The sequence below is a fragment of the Macaca nemestrina genome, chromosome 6, assembly GCF_043159975.1.
Source record: "Macaca nemestrina isolate mMacNem1 chromosome 6, mMacNem.hap1, whole genome shotgun sequence".
Lineage (NCBI taxonomy): Eukaryota > Metazoa > Chordata > Mammalia > Primates > Cercopithecidae > Macaca > Macaca nemestrina.
Window position 1 is genome coordinate 153076718 of NC_092130.1, and position 24365 is coordinate 153101082.

The 24365-nt window shown below is 34.7% G+C and overlaps 1 long non-coding RNA gene across 1 annotated transcript in view; it reads right to left on the minus strand.

Moving 5' to 3' along the window:
• Window positions 1–4445: 4445 nt before the first annotated feature.
• The window catches only part of LOC105472994 (uncharacterized), a 209799-nt gene continuing 189879 nt past the window's right edge, over window positions 4446–24365 (minus strand). Inside the window, exons 8-10 of the long non-coding RNA XR_981983.2 lie at window positions 20908–20939; window positions 8380–8551; window positions 4446–5919 (exon numbers count right to left, since the gene is read on the minus strand). This is a non-coding gene — a long non-coding RNA (uncharacterized lncRNA). The remainder of the gene's footprint in view (window positions 5920–8379; window positions 8552–20907; window positions 20940–24365) is intronic.

The window sequence follows — 24365 nt, forward strand, 5'->3', positions numbered from 1 at the left end:
TTTTAATTATTTTTATCTTTTAGTCTTCCTAGTAAAGATATAGGTGATTATACACCATATTCACAATACTAGTGTAACAATCACATTAGCATCTGGTTTTTTTTATTTTTATTTTTTTGTTTTGGGTTTAAGAATTGCCTTTAGCATTACTTATAGAACATATCTGGTAGTGAAAGTTTCTCTCAGCTTTGAGAAAGTCTTTATCTCTTAATTCTGAAAGAAAGCTTTTCCAGTTATAATATTCTTAGTTGTCAGTTTTTTTCCTTAAGCATTCTATATATAATATCCCACTCCTTCCTAGCCTGCAAGGTTTCTGCTGAGAAGTCAGCTGCCAGGTGTACTGGATATTTCTTATCATTTATTTGCTTGTTTTCTTTTGCTGCTTTCAGAATCCTCTCATTGCCTTTGACCTTTGAGATTTTGATTATATATATGGAGGTATTCATATTTAGTTGCATCTGATTGGTGACCTTTGACCTTCCTGTACATAGGTAGTTACATCTTTCTCCAGGTTTGGAAAGTTTTCTTTTAATGTCTATTTTTTTTTTTTTTTTAATGCTTTGCTTTTCAGATCCCTCTTTAACTCTAATAGCATACATTTGTTCTTTTGATATCATTTGACAAATTCTTTTTTTTTTTTTTTGAGATGGAGTCTCGCTCTGTCGCTCAAACTGGAGTGCAGTGGCCTGGACCTCAGCTCACTGCAAGCTCCGCCTTTCAGGTTTACGCCATTCTCCTGCCTCAGCCTCCCGAGTAGCTGGGACTACAGGCGCCCGCCACCTCACCCGAATAGTTTTTTGTATTTTTTAGTAGAGACGGGGTTTCACCGGGTTAGCCAGGATGGTCTCGATCTCCTGACCTCGCGATTCGCCCGTCTCGGCCTCTCAAAGTGCTGGGATTACAGGCTTGAGCCATCGCGCCCGGCCCATTTGACAAATTCTGTAAGCTTTTTTCCGCCTTTTTTCTCCCTTGACTATGCATTTTTAAATAGTCTGCCTTCAAGCTCACTGATTCTTTCTTCCATGTGATCAATTTGTTTGTCTTCTATATTTCATTTACTGTAATGTTTAGCTCCAGAAAATCTTTTTGATTTTTAAAATTATTTCAATCTCTCTGTTAAATTTATCTGATAAATTTCTGAATTGATTAATTGTGTTTTCTTAAAGTTCATTGAGCTTCCTTAAAACAGATAGTTTTAATTCTTTGTCTGAAAGATCACACATCCCCATCACTTAAGGATCAGTCTCCGGCATCTTGTTTTTTGGTTCATTTTAGTGATGTCATGCTACCCTGAATGTCCTTGATGCTTGTGGAAGTGTGACAATATCAGTGTGCATTGAGTGATTCGGTATTCATCTCGGTCTATGCAGTCTGGCTTTGTTTGTGCCTGTTTTTCTTCAGAGGGATCTCCAGGGCTTCTAAGCAGACTGACTGTTTCGTTTCCTGGACCTGTGATCACTTCAGCCATCTCAGAACTATACAATGTTCTAAGCCAAGGCCTGTCGCAAGTCTTGCAAGTACTCTATGGTTGATGCAGTTTTATGGCCCAAATGTATGAAGGGAAAACCCAAGCAGGATACTGGGGCTGTGTGGGTATGCTGGTCAGGGGCCTGAGTTCAGAAGACTGTCCTGGTAGCCCAGGTAAGCATGCCTTTCAGTAGGTCTCTACAATAGTAGAATGGTTCCTTGACTAGAACAGAAATTGCCAGAAACAAGGCAGGGCCTCCTTCAGATTTGTTGTGGGATGGAGATTTCCTGTCACATTCACTCAGACAGGCGCATATCTCCCAGTAAGTCTTTGCATAGATGGATTGCAGCGGGAGGTGCAGAAGCTGAGACTGAGCCCCCTCGAAATCTGTAGAACAGAGACTGGAGAGTACAGTTCTATTGTCTCAGAGCGTATGCAGCTCCCAGGAGAACTCTGTACACACGGGATAATTTCCCAACTGCCGCTGGAGGAGCTGGAGCTAATACTGAGCTCTTTTGGGATCTTCTATGGGGCTGAGGCTGGAGAGCCTGGTCTTGTTAAATCAGAGGGACATGTATCCCTCAGTAAGTCTCTGCAAAATTGACATAGTTCTCCTGTTGCCATATAGAGGTGCAAGGCAGTGGCTGGAGCTGGGACTGGGCTTCTTGGAGTTCAGTGTGGGGCAAAAGCAGCAGAGTACAGTCTTTTTGGCTCACAGCGGTCCATATCTCCCAGCAAGTGCCTGCACAGATGATATAGTTTCCTCATTGCAGTGAGAGAGGCTACAGTTGAGATTGTGTCCTCATGGGATATGTTCTGTGACAGAGCTTGGTGAGCCCATCAGGGAGGCCCAGACTGCAAGATATAGCTGAGTCTCTCTCTGTGTCCTTGTATAAGCCACTCTTAGCTAGGACCTCAGCTCGAGAAGGCTAAAGCAGGGCCACAGGTCCACTTTCAGGTGCTACTGCTGTCAGTGGGCAGTCAAGGTACTAGCAACCTTGGTGGATCAGCCACCCAGGTGTCAGTTGCCCTCAAAACAACCCTCCAGGGTTTTGTGTTCTACTAGAGTTCACAAACTCCTACCTGAATCCTGAGGCTCCTGAAGAAAGATTTTTAACTATTGATGGGTGCAGAATTTTTGCTGTTTTGGGGGAATATGAGCAACTTCTATTTCACCATCTTAATTATGTCACTACCCTTATAATATATATTTAAATATTTTTTGATAGATTTTGTTTGCTCTCATGTTATTCAAAGAATATTTATTGCTTTCTTACTGTAAAACTTTATAAAAACTTTATGATATTATGTTACTCCCCCCACAAAAGTTTCTTTAATGTGATGCATCATTAAATCCAAATATATATCTGCACGGGGCTTTCAAAAAATGTAACACTGAAGTTCCGTGTGGGAAACCATCAACATTAAAGTCAATTAAGATAATGTATTGCTGTTTTTCTGAATGATAAACTTCTATAAAGATTCTATATCAATAGTTATTTAGTAGGGATACTGTTTGCTTGCTAAGTATTAAATAGCATAAAACGGATTTTATTACCTTAAAGTATTTTATCATACAATTTCAAAATTTAGTAAAACAATTTTAAAAAGAAGAAAAGAAGGATGGAAAAGGTGAGTGGAAAAAATCAGTTAACTTAAATGCAGTGAAATGAGAACCCCTGATTAAGCTAACTTTCTGTTTCATTGAATTAATTTTATGTTGAGTCTTTAATTTTATGTATTTATTTATTCGTTGTGGTGGAACACGTTACTTGAGACATATACATTATTTAAATAAACTTATTAATGCTAATAATGGAGAGAACTTTAGGCAACAGAAAACCTGATTGTATTAATATCAGAGTAACTTGCAATTGGAAGTAGGGGAAAAGGCTCCAGACTTTCCCCAGAAGACCTCAGACTTTTCTCCTACTATGTCAGTGACCGGATTAAGTGAGACAATACAAAAATGCAATGACATGCTATATCACCCACACTGACATGACCAGAGTTAATGGAAGAAGTGGTGGGTAATTAGTTACCAGAACTCTCAAGGCCAATGATTCAAGACAGATTTTAAAAAATAATAATAACAGTTTTCTACTTTTTGACCTTATTCTTTGTGGTCCAAACTTCTTATCAAGTTCTTTCATATTTGTATTTTTCTTCATTACAAGATAATTGCTTCAGTTTGAGTTTTGTTCCAATCTTGAGTGAGGTAGATGCAATCTCACCAAAAGTACTCACCAAAACTTTGTATTGCTACTTGTGTTACCATCATTGTGCTATTTATAAGAAATAAAACACTGCACATTTTTATCAGAGTTCACCTAAATGTGTCTCAATTTCGATAATCTCTTTCATTTTCTCTCACATATCCTTTCTCTCAGTCTTTCTCTTACTCTCATGAAAATCTGGCTGACTTATTTTTTGATAATCTACTTTTTGTCTTTTTTTTCCTAAATAAATATATTTCCCTTCTAAATTGCCTTTAATTTTCACACTTTATTCAAGATCCAGAAATGCAGCAGTTAAATTTAATCTGATAATGCCCCTCACATGTAATTATAAAGTCTCTATGTTTCTAAACATAATTTATTGATCTATCTTATCATTAATTATCTTGTGGTTTCTAGGTCTATTTTTTAATAACTGTAAAGTCTGCTACTTTCCAGGAGTGATTAAATAAATATATCAATGTACTTTAGTAATTCAAAAGTGCTACATTAAATTCATGGTGCAATATCTCTAGTTCAGAAATCTAAAGGTGTGTGATGCATAGAAACGTAATACTCCAAAGACATAGGGGATATTTATTGTACTCATATGCTAAATCAATCATTTTATAGTCACTTCCTTCTTGTCTATTGCATTCTATTTTTTTTTTTTTTTTGAGACGGAGTCTTGCTCTGTCGCCCACGCTGGAGTGCAGTGGCCGGATCTCAGCTCACTGCAAGCTCCACCTCCCGGGTTTACTCCATTCTCCTGCCTCAGCCCCCCGAGTAGCTGGGACTACAGGCATCCGCCACCATGCCCGGCTAGTTTTTTGTATTTTTTTAGTAGAGACGGGGTTTCACCGTGTTAGCCAGGATGGTCTCGATCTCCTGACCTCGTGATTCGCCCGTCTCGGCCTCCCAAAGTGCTGGGATTACAGGCTTGAGCCAACGCGCCCGGCCGCCTATTGCATTCTTAAAGTAAATCCAGTTTAATGTAATTTAAGGTATTTCTAGTCTGATTAACCAAGTTTTTCTGTAAAATAGAGATTCTTTTAAAAGAGGGCATATCGTAGAGTTTTACAACACAGTCTTTGGAGTGAAAATTCCATCTATTTAGATTTCTAGTCTGCCATTTACAAGTAATGTAATCTTAGGCAAGTTAATTATGATTTAAATCTACTTACTTGGTTCTAATAAGGCTTTCTTATGTATTCTCTGGGTTGTTGTAGGAATTAAACTATTGGGGATGAAGTGAAGTAGGTCTGATTCCATAGGTTACTCAGAACCACCATTTTCTGCTCTCTCCTCATGTTAAACAATCTCAATTCCAAATAAATACGAGTATGGACTTGAACCCAAATAGCTAATACTCATATCAAAAATAGTTATCAAGTTAAGTAAAATTAGTAAAATAAAAACAAAAGGAAGGCGTTTGCAAGAAAGAATAAAAGCGAGGGTTTAAAGTCAGTCAGTGCTAGACTACAAAACATAAAGACTTCACTACTTACAATTTCCTGACTGTTCTCCTCAAGTTATTTGGTCTCCTTAACTCCTTTTCTTTTTTTCTAAAACTTAAATTAGCATGCCGTTTTTACAGGGCTGTAATGCAGATTAAATAAAATAAGTCATATGTAAAATATAGCACAGCTCTAAACAGTTAATAATATCTTGTACTAAAATTCTCAATGTTGTCATCATCATTCAAATTGTCTATTTTTAGAGCACAATTACACTTTTTTATTATCTGAAATGGGGTCCATATAATTTTACAGGGGGTTGCTAATGTGAAGGTTTACATTTAAAATAATCTCTGAAGAGAGAAAGAAATTTTAAAGAAATAAATGTGCTATACAAGTTAACCACCAGATTATCAACATCCTTTATATCTCCTAAAGATTACCACCATCTTCAAATTGAGAATTGCACTATCAATGTATACAATCTCTTTATTAAAATATTCTAGACATTTTATGTACTTTGATAATTCTTAAAGATAGAATTTTTTGTCTAGTATAACGGTTATTTATTACAGTGACTGATCTACCATAGCCACACAATAATTTTTATACACTGAATCAATTGAGTGCAAATGCGTCTTAAATCATTGAAGAAACTTTTTTAAAAATTTGTTATTCTGCACTATTTATCAAGTGTGTCAAGTTGTTCTTTTGTGTTCCAGAGAAAGCAATGTCCTCATGTCCTCCTCTCCAGCCTGGCAACACAGCAAGAGTCCGTCTAAAAAAAAAAAAAAAAAAGAAAAGAAAGAAAGTAATGTCCTCCTTATTCTTTCAGAAGACCATTATCCTTTGATAAATAATTTTATTTAAAATTTTAATTTGCCTCCTACTTTTATTATATTCCCATACAGCACCATTTTACTCTTCATTACCAATTACCTTTCCTTTTGGGTCACTTGAGCTATGCAAATATGCATTTTGTTTGCTTTTAATGTAATCTCTGGAATTCACATTTTTTCACAGTGCACAATTAAACTACATTTATGAAATAATAATAAATGATTTCTTACTGTGGACCCTTACAATGGATAAATAGCAAGATATTTTTAAAATATGTTTTGATAGGAAAAGATATAAGGAAGAATGAGTACCACCCTTAAGAAGAAAAGAAGGAAAGTCATTCAGAATAGACAGAAATAGAATCTAAGGGAAGTATTTTGAGTAATGAGATGACACAGAGACAACAAAAAATACAGTTTAAGAAGATTCCTTGAGTTCCGGAAATTATTTTAAATCTCCACAATGGACAGAGGAATTTTAAATAGACACGAAAATGAACAAATATCTATCGGAAGGTAGTATGCATATGTCCATTTTTTCCAAATGTTTGCCAACTGAAACTTGAAGTAGCCAAATGAAGTCTACTGTGTGGAGAGAATCTAAGAATCAACCTTCATCATAGATAAGTGAGTAGTCACTATGGTCAAGGGGAAAATATAGAAAGGAAGAAACAATGATCCATGTTAGTTAAATTCTGAGTTCAGCTCAGTTAAAGCAGTATGTAAGGAACATTTTTTTTAGGTCCAGCGGCAGCTGTGTCAGAATAGGAACAGATGAGAGACTTAGATATAGATTATGAACAGTTAGAGGAATTAGTGTGATTAAAAGCTTTTATACCTAATATGCCTAGATGCACAAAATGTTCTGAAGCTTCAGCATCAAAGAAAAGCTGGCACAGAGGAAAAGCAGGGAAATGCATGCAGCTCCGCACTGTGAGGGCATTTAGAGACTATTATTTATCTTATTTCTGGAAGAACATCAGGGCAAAAATGAGTTAATCAGTATGATAAGAGGGGATTAGGATCACAAATAGGTTATTGTATTATGTCCTTTGTCTTAATGATCCGTCTGCTTTCTGTTTTCGGGGGCTAAACACATGTAGTACAGATAATTAGTTATTTAGATCAATGACTGCTGTTTGTTTCATATAGTTTACTTAAAATTTAAGTTAACCTCTGTTTCTTTGTTTTTCAAAAGCTCAAGGATGGAGAGAGTAGAAGTTCGATTTTCAAAACCATCTCATAGCTCACTATAGTATGCAAATAGAAGATAAATAAGTAGTATCAAAGATAGTATGTTGTTGTATTTTAGTCACATTAAAATTGTTGAAAGCACCAATGACAGAAGAAAAAAATTGAAGATAGTGAACAATAAACCAATAGGAGAGAGTGATTTTAGTTATGTTCTTCTACCTCCTCACTGCTCCTCTTCCCCCTCCTCTTCCTTCTCTTTTTCTTCCTCCTCCTCCTTCTCTCTCCTCATGTGTGTATATATATGTATATAGATAAATAATATAAACATATTAAATACATGCATTTAAATAATATAAATGTATTAATGTACATTTAAATAATATAAATAATTAAATAATATAAATGTTCTCATTTATATATGGTATATTAATATATAATATATACTATACATGTGACATATAAATTAAATTATATAAGTATATATAAGTAATGTACACTATATAAGTATATATAGTATAGATGTATTTATATATAGTAATATAAATTATATTAATCTTAATATGCGTATCACATATGATATATAAATTAATATATACATTATATACACTTAATGAAAACATTTATATTATTAAAATGTTTATATTATTTAAATGTATATTTAATACATTTATATTATTTAAATGTATTTATTATATACTTAGTGTGTATATATGTATACATACTATATATACTTAGTGAGAACCATTTTAGTTTGATTCTCCTCTATATAAGTTGAAGTACAAACACATACAAATTATTTACTTTGTTTTTACAAAGTAATATTTTTGCAAACTTACAGATTTACATCGAATTTAAATTCGTTTTTAAAATATTGTATTAAATACATGTATTCGTTTGCTAGGTCTGCCATAAAACAAAATGTGTGGTTTAAGCAACAGAAACTTACTTCTTTTTTTTTTTATTATTATTATACTTTAAGTTCTAGGGTACATGTGCACAACGTGCAGGTTTGTTACATATGTATACATGCGCTATTTCTTGCATCTCTAGAGGCTGGAAGTCTAAAGTGTAGGTGATGGCAGTGTCAGTCATTTCTGAGAGCTATGAGGGAAAGTTTTAATTCCATGCACCTCTCCTTGCTTTCGGTGGCTTCAGGTGTTCTTTGATTTGTACATGACATTCTCCCTGTCTTCACACCATCTTACCTTTCTACACGTTTGTCTCTATGTCCATTTTTTTTTTCTTTTTATAAGGACAGCAGTAATATTGGATTGGGTTTGACTCTAAAACTTCATCTTAACTTGAGCATTTGCAGAGGCTGTATTTCCAAATAAGATCCCATTCACAGATATTGAAGGTTAGAACTTTCAAATATATCTGGAGTAAAAAAGAAATTCAACCCATAACAATCTTTGCCATTAATTGACTTCAATTGCCTCAACTCTGTGTTTTGAGAGCCTGGGAAATATCCTTGTTGCAGTGCTAAAAAATAGTAATTTGGAAAATAGGTCTGAGTTTTTTTTTCCAGTGATGCTTTCCCCACAAGTCAAAATAAATTTTAAAATGTCCAACTAAATACTATGGGGTTTACAAATATGATAAGGCATTTTCTGTAACATAAATTACACTGTATTCATTGGTGCTAAAAGAAAAACTTTAGCCAAATTAAATTTAATTATTTTTTTTAAATTTTAAGTTCTAGGGTACATGTGCACAAGGTGCAGGTTTGTTACATATGTATACATGCGCCATGTTGGTGTGCTGCACCCATTATCTCGTCATTTACATTAAGTATATCTCCCAATGCTATGCCTCCCCTCCCCCCATCCCATGACAAGACCCGGTGTGTGATGTTCCCCTTCCTGTGTCCAAGTGTTCTCATTGTTCAAGTCCCACCTATGAGTGAGAACATGCAGTGTTTGGTTTTTTATCCTTGCGATAGTTTGCTCAGAATGATGGTTTCCAACTTCATCCATGTCCCTACAAAGGACATGAACTCATCCATTTTCATGATTGCATAGTATTCCATGGTGTATATGTGCCACATTTTCTTAATCCAATCTATCATTGATGGACATTTGGGTTGGTTCCAAGTCTTTGCTATTGTGAATAGTGCTGCAATAAACATACATGTGCATGTGTCTTTATAGCATCATGGCTTATAATCCTTTGGGTATATATCCAGGAATAGAATTGCTGGATCAAATGGTATTTCTAGTTCTAGATCCTTGAGGAATTGCCACACTGTCTTTCACAGTGGTTGAACTAGTTTACAGTCCCACCAACAGTGTAAAAGTGTTCCTATTTCTCCACATCCTCTCCAGCATCTGTTGTTTCCTGACTTTTTAATGATCACCATTCTAACTGGTGTGAGATGGTATCTCGTTATGATTTTGATTTGCATTTCTCTGATGACCAGTGATGATGGGCATTTTTTCATGTGTCTGTTGGCTGCATAACTGTCTTCTTTTGAGAAGTGTCTGTTCATATCCTTTGCCCAATTTTTGATGGGGTTGATTTTTTCTTGTAGATTTGTTTAAGTTTTTTGTAGATTCTGGATATTAGCCCTTTGTCAGATGGGTAGATTGCAAAAATTTTCTCCCATTCTGTAGGTTGCCTGTTCACTCTGATGGTAGTTTCTTTTACTGTGCAGAAGCTCTTCTGTGTAATTAGATCCCATTTGTCAATTTTGGCTTTTGTTGCCATTGCTTTTGGTGTTTTAGTCGTGAAGTCCTTGCCCATGCCTACGTCCTGAATGATATTGCCTAGGTATTCTTCGAAGGTTTTTATGGTTTTAGGTCTAATATTTAAGTCTTTAATCCATGTTGAATTAATTTTTGTATAAGGTGTAAGGAAGGGATCCAGTTTCAGCTTTCTACATATGGCTAGCTAAAAACTGGCTTTAAGATAAATTTTAAAAATCCACATTGCTTTCTTCCCTAAAATATGCTTAGTTTTAAGACATTATTAACAATCCTCAAAATATTCCATTCTATTTTATATTGCCTATGATTTTGGAAAAAGAAATCACTATAATATTTCACATAAAAGCCATATTTGCTTATTATGCCTTTATCAATATTTTAAAATTACACAAATCTATAATTGATCATTAGTTTTATGGTCTTACCAAGGCTTTTGTTTTCCCTATTGATAATGTGTTTTATTTATGGTACTATACTTTATTTATTATTCTTTGAATTCTTAAATGTGATATTATTCCTTCTGGATATAAAACTGACACTCATACATATTTGGGAACAGAGTAATTATTCTGTAAATTTTTTGGAAACACCTGTGTTTCTTTGGATGTTCAGTACTTGTATCTAGCACTAGTTATTTGATTAACTGAAGAGACTACCTTTATTTTTCCTAAGAAGATCAGCTTTTTAAAACAGTTATTTACTGCATGATACTACTATCTGAATTTCCTTCTGACACCAGAATTTATATGCAATAATTTGAACTCACTATTTATAAATTAAATTTATACTATTGCATATTCTTAAATAAATAACTCTTTGCTAGTAAATATAAAGCATAATATTACCTAGAGAGGGATGATAAATTATAAACTATTTGAAAATAGTTTTTGAATAATTATATTTGCTTCCTTTCTTACTTAAAACTGTAAGTGTATAAACCTTTCTATAATCATTTAGTGATAATTAGATGACTGTCACTTATAATTTTTCTATCAGAAAAAAATAGCAATACTGATAAGTGTATAAAAGTTAATCTTAGTGGATAATATTTCAAATTTCAGATTTATAGTTCAAAATTAACATATTATCCTGGAATATGTTTGCTTCTAAATAAATGAGAAGTAAATATAGCAATAGTATTTATGATTTATAAATACTTTACATGCAATAGCTTAACCATCATCCATATGCAAACTAGTAAATATTTTCTCAAGAAAGCATTCAAGATAAAAATATTTACATTTTACTTGGCTATTGAGTTGTCAGACATCAAAAAGGGCTTTTTGGACACAGGCATCTACCTTGTGACTTGGTTCAGTTGACATGTTAAGTTCATAAAAGCATCCTGCAAACAACTCTACATCCCTTCCTGACTATTTTTCACTTAAGTTAGGCAAATACCACTGAGGAATAACAGCATTAGCTGTTGATGCCATTCTTAGATCTTTAAGGTAATTATGCTTGTATATGTTATTTAAATTCTTAAAATGGCTTTAGAGAGGCTTTCATTTCTACAAGAATTAGTATTATGAAAGGTACACATGGAAGAGAACATTTATGTGAACTTGATAGTCTACTAACATTAATAAAAGTAAAAAGAATTAGACTTTGTAGATGTTTTGAGAGTGCCTAGCTAAATTGGGATTCCAGTACCAGAGTGGCTAGCAACCCTAGCAACCCTGTCTTAACATGAAAGTAAGAGGAACTGGATGTGAGTGTTTACAATGTGTCTGCCATGAGATATTTCTTCTGCCTGGCAGATGACCTTATGCTTAGTTGTCCAATCTGAGACCTGGGAAAGGGGGTACGGGTCCTGGCACAAGAAACTTGTTTATACTGTCAGAGGCCCTTGTTGGTGGTTCTTGTGTGTCCAGTTTTATGCCTGTCTGATCATCACCGTGGTGTTGAGAGTCTGACTTTGTGTTTCCCCTCGTGTTCCAGGGAAATCCTGGCCTGGAGCAGCCCCTGGTTTTCCAAGTGGAAGGCACATATTCCATATACCACCACGACAGGAAACTTGTTCAACGATTTCTACTTGGACCCAGGCAGGGAAAGAATAATGAGGGAGGTTTTCTGTCCCCGGGTCATCCAAGACAGGAATGAAGAGTCAAGCAAAAAGCAAGAGAGACTGAGTGAGTGGCAACTAGTGATATATATAAGGGAATAGAGTGTGGGTGACTTCAAGTTCATGGACAAATGCCTAAATTTTCCATTTAAAAAAGTGGCAAGAAAGTGGAGAGCCAAAGCTTCCAAGTTCTTATCTCTGGCCCATGTTTGACCCATGTCGGTGGGATGTAGATCTAGAAACTGTGTTAAGGGTAATTGAACTCTGCTTCTGGTATGAAAAAGTTAAGCTTGTATTCAAAATGGATGCCAAGGCAACATAAAACTATAGGAATTCATCACAACGGAGTGCTGAGATGACCAAAGTTGCTTGGATTCTGTTTTGATTTCAGAAAACTCTGACTCTTTGACTTTAGTTAATTTGAATTAAGCTTCCTGTTATGACAGCACTTTACTTTGAAGTGGGATTTTTGAATGTCAAGAATGAAAATCACCTCCCAGTTGGTTGACAATTTATTAAAGCAAGAGGTCTCAGGAGATTAGCACACATAATATTGTAAGACATAATGTCACAGGGTTTGTCGTTACAAAACAAACATTTTAATATGGATCAGAATGCATTTTGAGTCTCTCTTTTAAAAAGTCAGAAAAGGCATTTAAAAGGGTAACATTAATATGAATGACTTTATATTCACTTCTGAAAAATAAAATATTAAGACTCTTAAAATTTTTCAAATGTGCATGTGTGGAAGCCTGTCGAGGTAAATAAAAATTGGCCATGTTTGTACTATTAAAAATAAGCTAAGTGGAGAAACATCAATCACATATGTTACATTGTGTTTCTTTCCCTTTCCAGAATTGTAATTGCCCCTCACCTGTTCCTATTGCTAGTATGATAGTCAGAAGTTTTTCATAGTTGATTAGTAGTCACCTCCTATGTCTTCAGAATAAGTGAATAAGTTGGAAATGATGATGATCGTAATCCAACTTGTTTTATGGTACTCAAGTAGCAAATTGAGAACTTAAGATGAAATATAATTTGAATTTGAATATAGAAATTATTGAATTGAATAAGCAAGTATTGTGCTGTTATGTTGTGGCAGATCTTTCATTGTTAGGTTTGATGAGGCAAATTGTTGATACAAAGTTAATGTCAAAGTATGAATATAAAATGTTACCTGTGCCTTACTAGAGAAAGGTATAAGTTAGTGGGGAAAGCATAAAGGAAAGGAAGAGATACTTCATTAATCCCCAGTGTTTATGTTACCACTGTTCAATCTTAAACAGTATATTGTATTTCCATTTCCATATATAGTTTACTTTTAAAGGCATATGATTATTAATATACTTTACAAGTTTGAAGAAAATGGAAAGTCAACTACTGTTATTTGAATTATAAAATAGCAATGGTTTAACTTAAAAGTTTATTTATGAATATACTATTCAACAATAATAATTTATTTTTAACTTAATTATAACGAAAGTGGAAGCAGCATTTATATGCAGATATTTAGGTTTTCCCCAGAGATACTCCTTTGTGCTCTCTCGTTCTCTCTCTCTCCCTCTCTGGCTTTCACTGTGTGTTTTCCAATCCATGGATAATACACACAATTAATGCAATAAGATGCAAAATTTATAGGAAATAATAAATTTATATTAATTTAGCAATTATTATGTGCCATCTCTGTACTAGATGTGTACCTATCATCCACTTACCTAAACATTAGAAGGAGGTAAATTGCTTGAGATTATATCACTCATAAGTGCTAAAGCTTAGAAGAACATTCTAGACTAGAAAGCCCATGCTCTTTTCTTCCATGATAAACCTTCCAATCCAAGTGGCTATGGTATAAGTCTTAACATTTATCAAAATAATAAAGAAATTTTCAAGTACTATGGTTTTATTTATTAAAGAGGCATACCACTGATGTTTAGATAATTTCTTTGTGCAGATACTAAAATATTTAACTTGCAAATATGTGTCTGAAAGATAATATACCTATGAGCTTCTGATGATCACAGAATAATTTGTCCTTTTATTAATCATGTACCATTTTAACTGATAAATTTAGAAATTGTTAAAACATTTAGAAAGGTTAATTTTATAATATTGTTGATTAGCTCTACTGAAATCAACTGTACTGATTTCTACTGAAATCAAACACAAACTCTATACCCTGCACTTGGGTATAATTAAATGGCATCTATTCATTAATTACTCATTTGTCATTTTGTACCTGTATTCATCTGGATATAGTATCAAACTGGAGCATCGTAGACCAGCATATAACCAATAGTAATATGCATTTATTCAATCAGCAAATGCTGCAGAAAAACATACACTATATTCTTGTAATAAACATTATTAGCATATATCAAAAAACTACTATAAAGTAGTTTTCAGTATGGAATACATGGAACATAAATTCATAAATATAATTTAAATAAAAACATGACAGAAAAATGTCATCCTCTGAAATGTTCAAGGTAGAATTTAATTATATATATAGTTCACTTGGAAAAGTAAAGGTAAGAGCATATACCATTAAAAAAAATTGTTAGGATTCAGTGGTAGAAAAAATATGAAAATTTACTCTAAATTTTAAGTCCCTGTATACATTGAAACTGCAATTTCTGTATATTTGACAGCATTATATGCAAATATCAATAATTTTGACTATACTGGTCTCTAACTACAGGTAATTGTAAATTTTGTGTATAACTGATCCTCTGGGTACTTAGCTATTCTGTATTATTCTGGGTTTCTCTGTGAGGGTGTTTTGGATGACATAAGCTTGTGCATTAGTATACTGAGTACATAGTTTCTTCTTATCCTTGGGAAGGAGATAGCTTCCAAAATCTTCAGTGTATGCCTGAAACCACAAATAGTTCTGAATCTAATGGCTGTCAATTGAGACACATTTCTGTTCATTTCTTCCACCCACAAATGTAAAGCCTTTTCCATCTTAACCAAGCACTTATCACACACTGTAGCTATAATTTTTGCAGTTTGAGGTGAGACAGCAAATGTAATCTGAATTTCTTTTATTCTTTACAATTTCATGGACAGAAAATTTGCTTTTACTGCAAATCTTAGCAACCTCAACATACAGTATTTTTCCTTCTTAAGTCGAGGACTTTCACTTTTTCCCTTAAAGGAAGCACTTTAAAATTTATTTTTGGCATATTTGAATTACCAGCATCACCACTGTTACACTTTGGGGCCATTGTGAAGTACAATAAGGGGCCCTTGAACACCAGCACTGCTGCTACATTGCTATACTGCCACAGTCAAGCTGAGAAACAAGCAGCTACTAAGTGACTGATGGGTGGGTGGTGTACACAGCCTGGATCTGTTGGACAAAGGAGTGATTAGCGTCCTACCAGGGATGGTGTGGGATGCTGTGAGATTTCATCATGCTACTCCAAATGGCATGTAATTTAAAACTTATGAATTGTTTATTTCTGAAATTTCCTGTTTGACATATTCAAATCATGCTTGACCATAGGTTAATAAAACTGCAGAACTGCAGATAAAGGAGGATGACCATGAAGCAGCTAGCCATCCCGAATGTGAGTGGGCTTCATCCAATCAGCTGAGGAGCTAAATAGAACAGAAAGGCCGAACCTCCTCCAGATGAGGGAGAATTTTTCCTACCTTCATACTGAGACTGACATATTAGCTCCTCCTGGGTCTTCATCCTGCTGGTTGTTAAACTGGAATTGCACCATCAGCTCTCCTGGTTCTCAAGTTTTGGGACTCAAACAGGAACTGCACCATTGGTTCTTCTGTGTGTGCCTCCAATATTTTAACTCAACTTGGAAATACTCAGATTGTCAGCCTTCATAATCACAGGAGCTCTTTTCTTATAATAAGTTCTTCCTTTTCTTTCCTTCCTTTCCTTCCTTCCTTCCTTCCTTCCTTCCTTCCTTCCTTCCTTCCTTCCTTCCTTCCTTCCTTCCTTCCTTCCTTCCTTCCTTTCTCTCTCTCTTTCTTTCCTTCTTTCTCTCTTTCTTTCCTTCCTTATTTCTTTCTCTCTGTCTTTCTCTCTCTCTCTCTCTCTCTCTCTCTCTCTGTCTCTCTCTCTCTCACACACACACAGACACACACACACACTCCATTGGTTCTACTTCTCTGGAGAACCTTGATTATTATAATACACTGTAAATGTCACTCTTACAAAAGATGATAACTGCTCTTAACATATGTATTTTTTTATTTTTCTAGATCCTTGTTCATTGCCTAGTAAATGAGCAATTGTTGAATGAGAAATTCTCAGATTCAGAGTTTTGGTATAACATATACCAATACTATTCTATTGGTACAATATATTTTCACTAACTATTGACAGCCAGTGGTGGCAATTCATCTTTTATTTTGATCCTAATTTCATATTTTATTTTTATCATTACAATAAGACATTAACATTATAATTATGTAAGTGAAAAGTAAATTCCAATTTTTTTGTTTTTTTAATAAAACTACATAGTATTTTGTATTCTTAGCTATTTCAGAAGTACAGAATAAATTTCACAGTTGGTCTAAGGTCTTATCAGCATAATTCATGGAGACTTCCAAGTAACTGATTCCTATTCTATTTTCACAGTCTTAAGTTTGAAAATAGAAAACAGACTTAAATTCAGCTGTTGGCCTAGGTAGCCTTAGTGCAATGGGTGGATTTTTTTTTTTTTTTTTTTTTTTTTTTTTTTTTGAGACGGAGTCTCACTGTGTCGCCAGGCTGGAGTGCAGTGGCTCAATCTTGGCTTACAGCAATCTCTGCTTCCTGGGTTCAAGTGATTCGCCTGCCTCAGCCTCCCGAGTTGCTGGGACTACAGACGCCACTACGCCCAGCTAATTTTTGTATTTTTAGTAGAGACAGGATGTCACCATGTTGGCCAGGATGGTCTCAATCTCTTGACCTCGTGATCCACCCGCCTTAGCCTCTCAATGTGCTGGGGTTACAGGCGTGAGCCACCGCACTGCACTCGGCTGGATATTTTTAAATCATAAATGTGGTGCATAATCATAAGTACCAGATTGTTTGTTCACTGAAAAATGTTGACACTAAGGAGATACACTGATAAGAATAAGAGATCTCTAACGTATAATCGGTGTCTGCAGTATAGTGAGGACTTAGGACAGATGGCTGTGCTTCTAGAAGATCTGACATGACACTTCCTCAGACATAATCATTCCAACTATTTGGATTTAAGAGGTTGTAGCTTAAATTTTCCTCTATAACAAAATATGGAGCTACTTTATCCACACTTTAACTGTGATAATTTTCTTCAATATCCCACAGGATAAATAAAACTTACTTAATTAGCCCTGATTTAATTTTCATCACAGCAACTTATAGGACATTATTGAAAACTATAATATAATTATCAGCATATATGCTTAAAGCATCCAAACTTTTTTCACTATTAAAAGCATTCAGTATATTGAAATGGTAAAAACTATTTGTAATATAAGTACAGATATTACTTTTAGAGAAATTACATAAGAAATATTAAACATTTTGTTTGACTTCAAAAGAGAAAACTTATATGTTAATTAGACTGAGTTCATGGGATGTATAAAATTTTATTAGTAATTTTTTCTCTAAGGTGAGAGAAAAACTGAATTTGTTTAAATGCTGATGGGATTCAGCAAACAGAAATATTTTGAAGATATTGGTAACAGAAGGGATAATTGATAGAAAAATGTCTCTAGAGAGCACAGAAATGGATGAGATACAAAGAACATATGGAGTCTTATTTCTCGCCCCGACAAAGCTACATCTTCCACTGCAACTGCTGGCAAAAGTAGAGAATGGTGAGCTAGATTTCCAGTGGTCAATTAAGCTTCAGCAATTTCAACTTCTGCACTCTCCCTAATATCATGTGGACTGGAAACCTGAGAACGATTTTTCTCAGATTTCTAACCACCATGATGCCAGGCTAGATTCCACCATCAAGAGGTACTTACATAACATATACAGACTGGAAGCTATAATTGTCTTCCAGAAGGATAGGAGTCCCGAGAGCAGAAAGTAGACACAAATTCTCCCTAATTCTAGAAATTTTATTTAACAAATGTACTTTAGTGCTATTAGTGGCCGAGGCTATTGGTGGCAGCTTCTTCATTTTCTGAAGGCCGGTGGCATTATTCTCTGTCTTTCATTCTACCAGCTCTTCTATAGGCTTGCCAATACCTAATTTAAATATTATCCCTTCCGGTTTGAAATATTTAGAACACTTTGTACTTTCTTTACTCAAACTTAACTGATGAAGGAATGTGGTTTCAAATACATTTACAATTATAATGGCTGCAGTTTGAAGCAGTTTCAACCTGAAATGTAGGAAGGAAATTTAGTCATGAAAAGGATGGGTTGGATATTTTTAAGAAACAGCATTTCTCTGCAGAGAATTAGAGAAAGAATTAACTTGGCAAACATGGTATAGCTTGGCAGCCATATAAACTAGGTAAATTTGATAATGAAGATAGAGTAGCCAAACTGTGTGTTTTTTTGTTTGTTCTTTTTTTTTTTTTTTTTTTTTTTCTATCCCAGCACTTTGGGAAGCCAAGGTGGGTGGATCACCTGAGGTGAGGAATTCAAGACCAGCCTGGCCAACATGGTGAGACCCTAACTCTACTAAAAAAAAAAAAAAAAAAAAAAATGCCGGGCATGGTGGCAGCACCTGTAATCCCAGCTACTAGGGAGGCTGAGGCTGAGACAGGAGAATTGCTTGCACCTGGGAGGCGGAGGTTGCAGTGAGCCAAGACAGAGTCATTGCATTCCAGCCTGGGCAACAACAGTGAAACTCTGTCTCAAAAAAGATAAGATAAAATAAAATAAAAAGACAACCCCCAAAAAAGTAGCAATTAATGTCCCTGAAATTTCAAAAGTAGATTAAGGAAAAGAAATAATTGAGCAGACAAACAAACCAAAGAAGTTCAGGGTTTTAGTCCAAATGATTTTGATAGCAAAAGTAGGTTTCTTTAAAGGAGAAGTACACGCGTTGTACAAATAACCAAATAAGTGTGAGTGAAGCACTTAGGTTTATTTGAATTTATTTAGGTGCTTTTCGATTTTTTTATACTTTTAATGGTTGAAGGTAAGTTGACGAAGTAGAAGAGTGTGAAACTAGATTAAATATTTAGTATGACTATGGTACATGTGGAGAAAAAACAGATTGTGAGATGCCAGCTCTGGGTAATGAAGCACAGTGACTGGAAAATCTGAAATCACAGCATACATAGAGTTGTGTGATTCATATTTTTCTTCAGGTAACTTATGGAAAAAAGAATTTTGTAGAGTAGCTTGGGGAGCTAATCCCATGGACAATAATGTTTGTAAAAGAGATATGTGTTTTAACTCTAAAACAACTGACTCAGGAACACAATTCTGACACACAACCCACTTGTTTCTGAAATTTTAAATGTGCTTAGATATTTCTCAGTCCTTCAGTTCCTTTTTAATCTGTGACCCTGAATGTTTTATTATCTTATTCATATAACTTACTTCTGGGTATGGTCCAAGGAATAGATAAGGCTTTGTTACTATAGGTAAAGTTTTTCATTTCTGTTTTAATATTTCACCTTTTTTCCTTTTCTTATTTCTTTAAAATTAAAGTCTAGTTATAGGCCAGGCTAGTGTATATTTCTTTATTCAATGCCAATACAGTTCAAGTTTTTGATCTGGTGTCTTAGTTTATTAACTATAGTTTGATGAAATGATATTAAATGAATAGTAGTGATTTAGATATGGTAAATTGCTTAATAATCTAGACAAGTCAGATCATAATGATCATGTAAAATATTCAGGGACAATTAATGACCAAAACCTTTTTATAAGATTGCATGTGTTAGAATATAAATATAAATACATGCTTTTTCTTTTAAATAAAATATGACATGTTGTTGAAAAATTATCACAAGCACATCAGTCACAACTCATTCAAAAAATACTTTAAAACATAGAAGAAATCATTACTACTTTTCCTCTACTACACTTTATTATGTTTAGTTTTTCATCATAAATAAGTGTTCACTTTCTAAAGCCCCTCCCTCTGGAAAATCTCTCAACTAATTTCTATTCTCTGGAGCTCCTCTCTTCTATCTTCTGGCCAGAAACTTGGGCTTTACTTGTCTCATTCTGTTGAACTTCCTGCAAATGTGCCCATATCTGGGAGAAAGCAGCACGTGGCAAGATAAAGAAAAATAAAAATGAGAATTCACCCCACAGCCTTGTAGTCACAGCTCCTTAACTCTGAAATAAAAATATTTTCTTCCTTAGAGTTTGATTTCTCTCGGGGAAAGGGAATGTTGTTGGTGTCCCTGATGTCACTGCCAAAGAATTTCTTTAGGCATAGTTTAACAAAGAACAAAGAAAATATTAACCAGAAAAGTGGGAGGGACCGTCCACTTTCTCTGAGCATCAGGAGTTCCATTACTTAACCATGTGGCCAGATGACTTTTCTAATAGATTAAAGCATGCTGTAAAAAAAATTACCTAAGCTTAGTGGTTTAAAACAACAGAAATGTGTTCTCTCACAGTTTTGTAGTCCAAAAGTTTTATGTACTAAAACTGAGGTATGAGCAGTGTTGGTCATCCTGGGAAGTCCAGGGCAAAATTTATTCATTGCATCTTCCACCTTCTGATAACACTAGCATTCCTTGGCCTATGGCTTTATCAATCTAATCTCTGCTTCACAAATCACAATGCCTTATTTTCTTCTACAGTCGAATCTTTCTCTATTTCCCTCTTCTAAAGACACTTGGGACTACATTTAGGGCCCATCCAGTGAATTCAGGTTAATCCCTCCATCTCAAGATTTAATAACATCTGCAAATTTCCTTTGTCCGTATAAAAAAACATTCACAGGTTTCAGAGAATACGACCTGTATATCTTTGGGGCCAGTATTCAGTCTTCCACAGCTTCTGCTGTAACTCTTGCTATCAGCAGGCCTGTGCTCACCTTTTTGTTCAGGCTGTGGGATTCAGCTCAGGCTGTGGGGATGCAGGAGAGAGAGAGAAAGGTAAGCACAACTAGTTCAATGGAAATTCAAACCCTGGCCTTCTTCCCCAATCTGCCTCCTACTATTCAGTTTTAAAACAGTTGCTTCTAGCATTCAATCTAGGTTGAATAACTACATGTAGTGGGAGAGACAGAATGGTATGTGCTTATGGCATCTTATCAAGAGCTATAACCTCCTAACTTGATTTTTTAACTTTCATCTTTAAATCAATGTAATGCAAAAATTAAGTCCTTAAACACATACTTAATGGTTAGAATTTTTAAAAAAGCATTCCCCTGCTCTACCTTGTCTCTTATCTGATTTCTGTGCCCCATAAGCTACATTTTCCATGTCGTTTTTTTTGTTTGTTTGTTTTCTTTGTTTGTTTGCTTGTTTGTTTTGAGATGGACTCTCGCTCTGTCACCCAGGCTAGAATGCAGTGGCGTGATCTCACTGCAATCTCCGCCTCCCGGGTTCCAGCAATTCTCTTGCTTCAGCCTCCCAAGTAGCTGGGATTACAGGTGCCCATCACCACACCTAGCTACTATTTTGTATTTTTAGTAGAGACAGGGTTTCACCATGTTGGCCAGGCTGGTCTTGAACTCCTGACCTCAGGTGATTCACCTGCCTTGGCCTCCCAAAGTGCTGAGATTACAGGCATGAGTCACCGCACCTGGCCCATTTTCCACATTTTTATTGATATTTTTCCTTATGATTAAGGTATCAGAAAAATATTATGTAATTGTTAAAATCTCCTATAAACATCAATAGCCTGTATGCTCTTTAGTCTTCTGTAAATATACCTGTGTGTGTGCATGTGTGTGTGTATGTGTGTGCGAGGGTCTTTTATTTTATTTTTTTAAATTTGCCCTATTTTTGAGTGGGTTTTGCTTGTTTGTGTGGGAGGGTCTTTATAGACATGGAATACGGTCTTATGTAGTAGCATTAAGTTCCCATATCAATAGCTACCGACTTAAGTGGCTTCTCATTATTACTCAAGGCTGCGAGGAAGAAGGAGAGAGAAAGAAAAGGCAGGAAAGAGTCAAAAAGGAGAGAGAGAAGGAGAAGGATACATTGATATGGAGGTGTCAAAATAAACCATACATGAAAAGCGCAAAGCCACATTTACTGGATTTTCACTTAATGGAGGAAGTGAGGCCTGATGCTTAGATAATTTTAAAGGACTTGGAGCCTCACAGGCCAAGCCTAATGGCTTTTTCTCCTCTTAGGACATTGTACCAGACAGAAGACTCAGAATTGTTTTAAAAAATGGCATCAAGAAGAAATAATCATGGAATTAAACCAAATTATATTAATAGAGTTAGGGTTACATTACCTGTTGGTGGAAAGTCACATGATGATAGGGAGTTAGAAGAAATTACTTTATCACAAAGGATCAGAATTCAAAATTGGTGGAAAATGTTAAGAAATGGAAACATTAATGTGGAAAACCTTTGTGAGGGTTTTAAGATTTTGTGTTGTTTTCCTTTGAGATATTAAAAAATAAAAACAAATTATTTAACATGCAGTTTACGTATTTTAACATTGTTCTTTGTGTGTTTTCTCTTCCGCCACTCCCTTCAGAAAAATTAGCATATGTACATATGCACACATATATACACACACACACATACACATATACACACATATACATTTCTTATTGTAAGTATTACAGAAAATAGACAAAGTTTTACAGATTACACCACAATTATCCCTTTGTCTGCTTCTTTGTAAATGAAACAATATTATGCTAAGGGGATAATACTGGTTATGGGTAGCAATCATTAACTATATGTATCCATATGAACGTGGAGGAAGCAGGCAAATGCAACTAGAGTACAAATCCGTATTGTAGATGGCTGATCCTTAGTGGGTCCATGGGTGCGTGCATGTGCACATGCTCCTGAGTGCGCATGCACTCATTAGCATTTGGAATAGGAAGCTGCCTGATCCTTGTTTTCAAAATGGCACCACTACTTTTTTTATAAAATAAGCCTCAGCTGTTTCTTTTCTTAAAAATATCTTCTTCATGTTCTCATTTCCTAATTTTATAACAACTTAATCATTTAATGTACATTTCTCTCTAATTGTGGTGGATAGCAGTTAACTAATTTCTGTGAAGAAATTAAAATGCAAGGAGAGGATTGCATCATGAAATTTGCATGTGCGTGTATCATATTTTTGCTCTTTTAAGAGCAGTTTATTTTTCTGTTTGAGAAATAACTTACCAAACTCTATGAACATTACATCATTTTCTGCAGTACGTGTCAAATCAGTGAACATTTTGTTTTAATAATTATTGTCTTTCTTTCCTAGAAGAGTGAAGTAAAGGATATTCAGCCTCCTGTTTATTATCATCTTTTCCCAATAGAATATAGTCTGGTAATTGGAAAAATGTTCAGCCACCCCAAACTCATTTCACATGTGCTTTCCCTCATCACTGATTAATGATTCTAACTGTCTCTTTTCCTCTAATGTGTGAAACGAGGTCTTCCCACTGTGACATGGCTTGTTAAAAGGGAGATTTACGCTACCATCATGTGGTGTGAGGTACTCCACGTGTTATGTAAAGCAATCATTTACAGGGTCAGGCACCATGGGTCAAATCAGGCACAAAGATTTGGAGAAACGTGCTATGACAATCTGAAGTGAATGATTTTATTTCAAACTATGTTAATTACTTGATTGTATAAGTCACAGAGGGCTAAGACTAAGGCAGGGACTATATCAAAATTCATTTTTCTAGAACACATTACATGAAAATGAAAGGCCACAATGTGAGAGTACCTGGGGTATCCTATGACTGTGAAGCTGGCTGATTCTTTGAAACTGATGCTTAAAATACATAAGCTTCCATTATAGATTAGTTTTTAAAATAACCAGCTAAGGTAGATATTAAATTTAAAACAAATCTATATCGTTTAAATTAAAAGTAGATTTTAGGACAAGGAACTAAATAATGTGTTTTCATAAGCCACATACTTTTTTTAAATATACAAAGTTGTCTTTACCTCCTGAAAATTAGTTTTAGAAAACTGGAAAGTAGAGCATATTCCACTTTCTTCCAACAACTTGTGCTATACAAAGTATAAAAAGTTTTATTTTTGTTGAAAATTAGCTTTTGAACAATGACCTCGGTTAAGGCATATGCTAAAAAATTCTGTTTTGATATAATAGTCTTTGTCTTTAGAGTATGGGTAGTTGCTGGGAAGTAGGGAGTATTGGTTTAAATGTACAGGGAAAAACAAATATTAAATTATCATTTTCATAAGAACAGGAATCTAAGAACCTTGAACTTGTAAATCATTACTACAATTACAAAAAAAATAGAAACACAATGGGTAAAAGTAAATATTACTTTGTTAAGCACAATATAGGCTATTGAAAAATATGTGCAATATAATTGTATTTATATCAA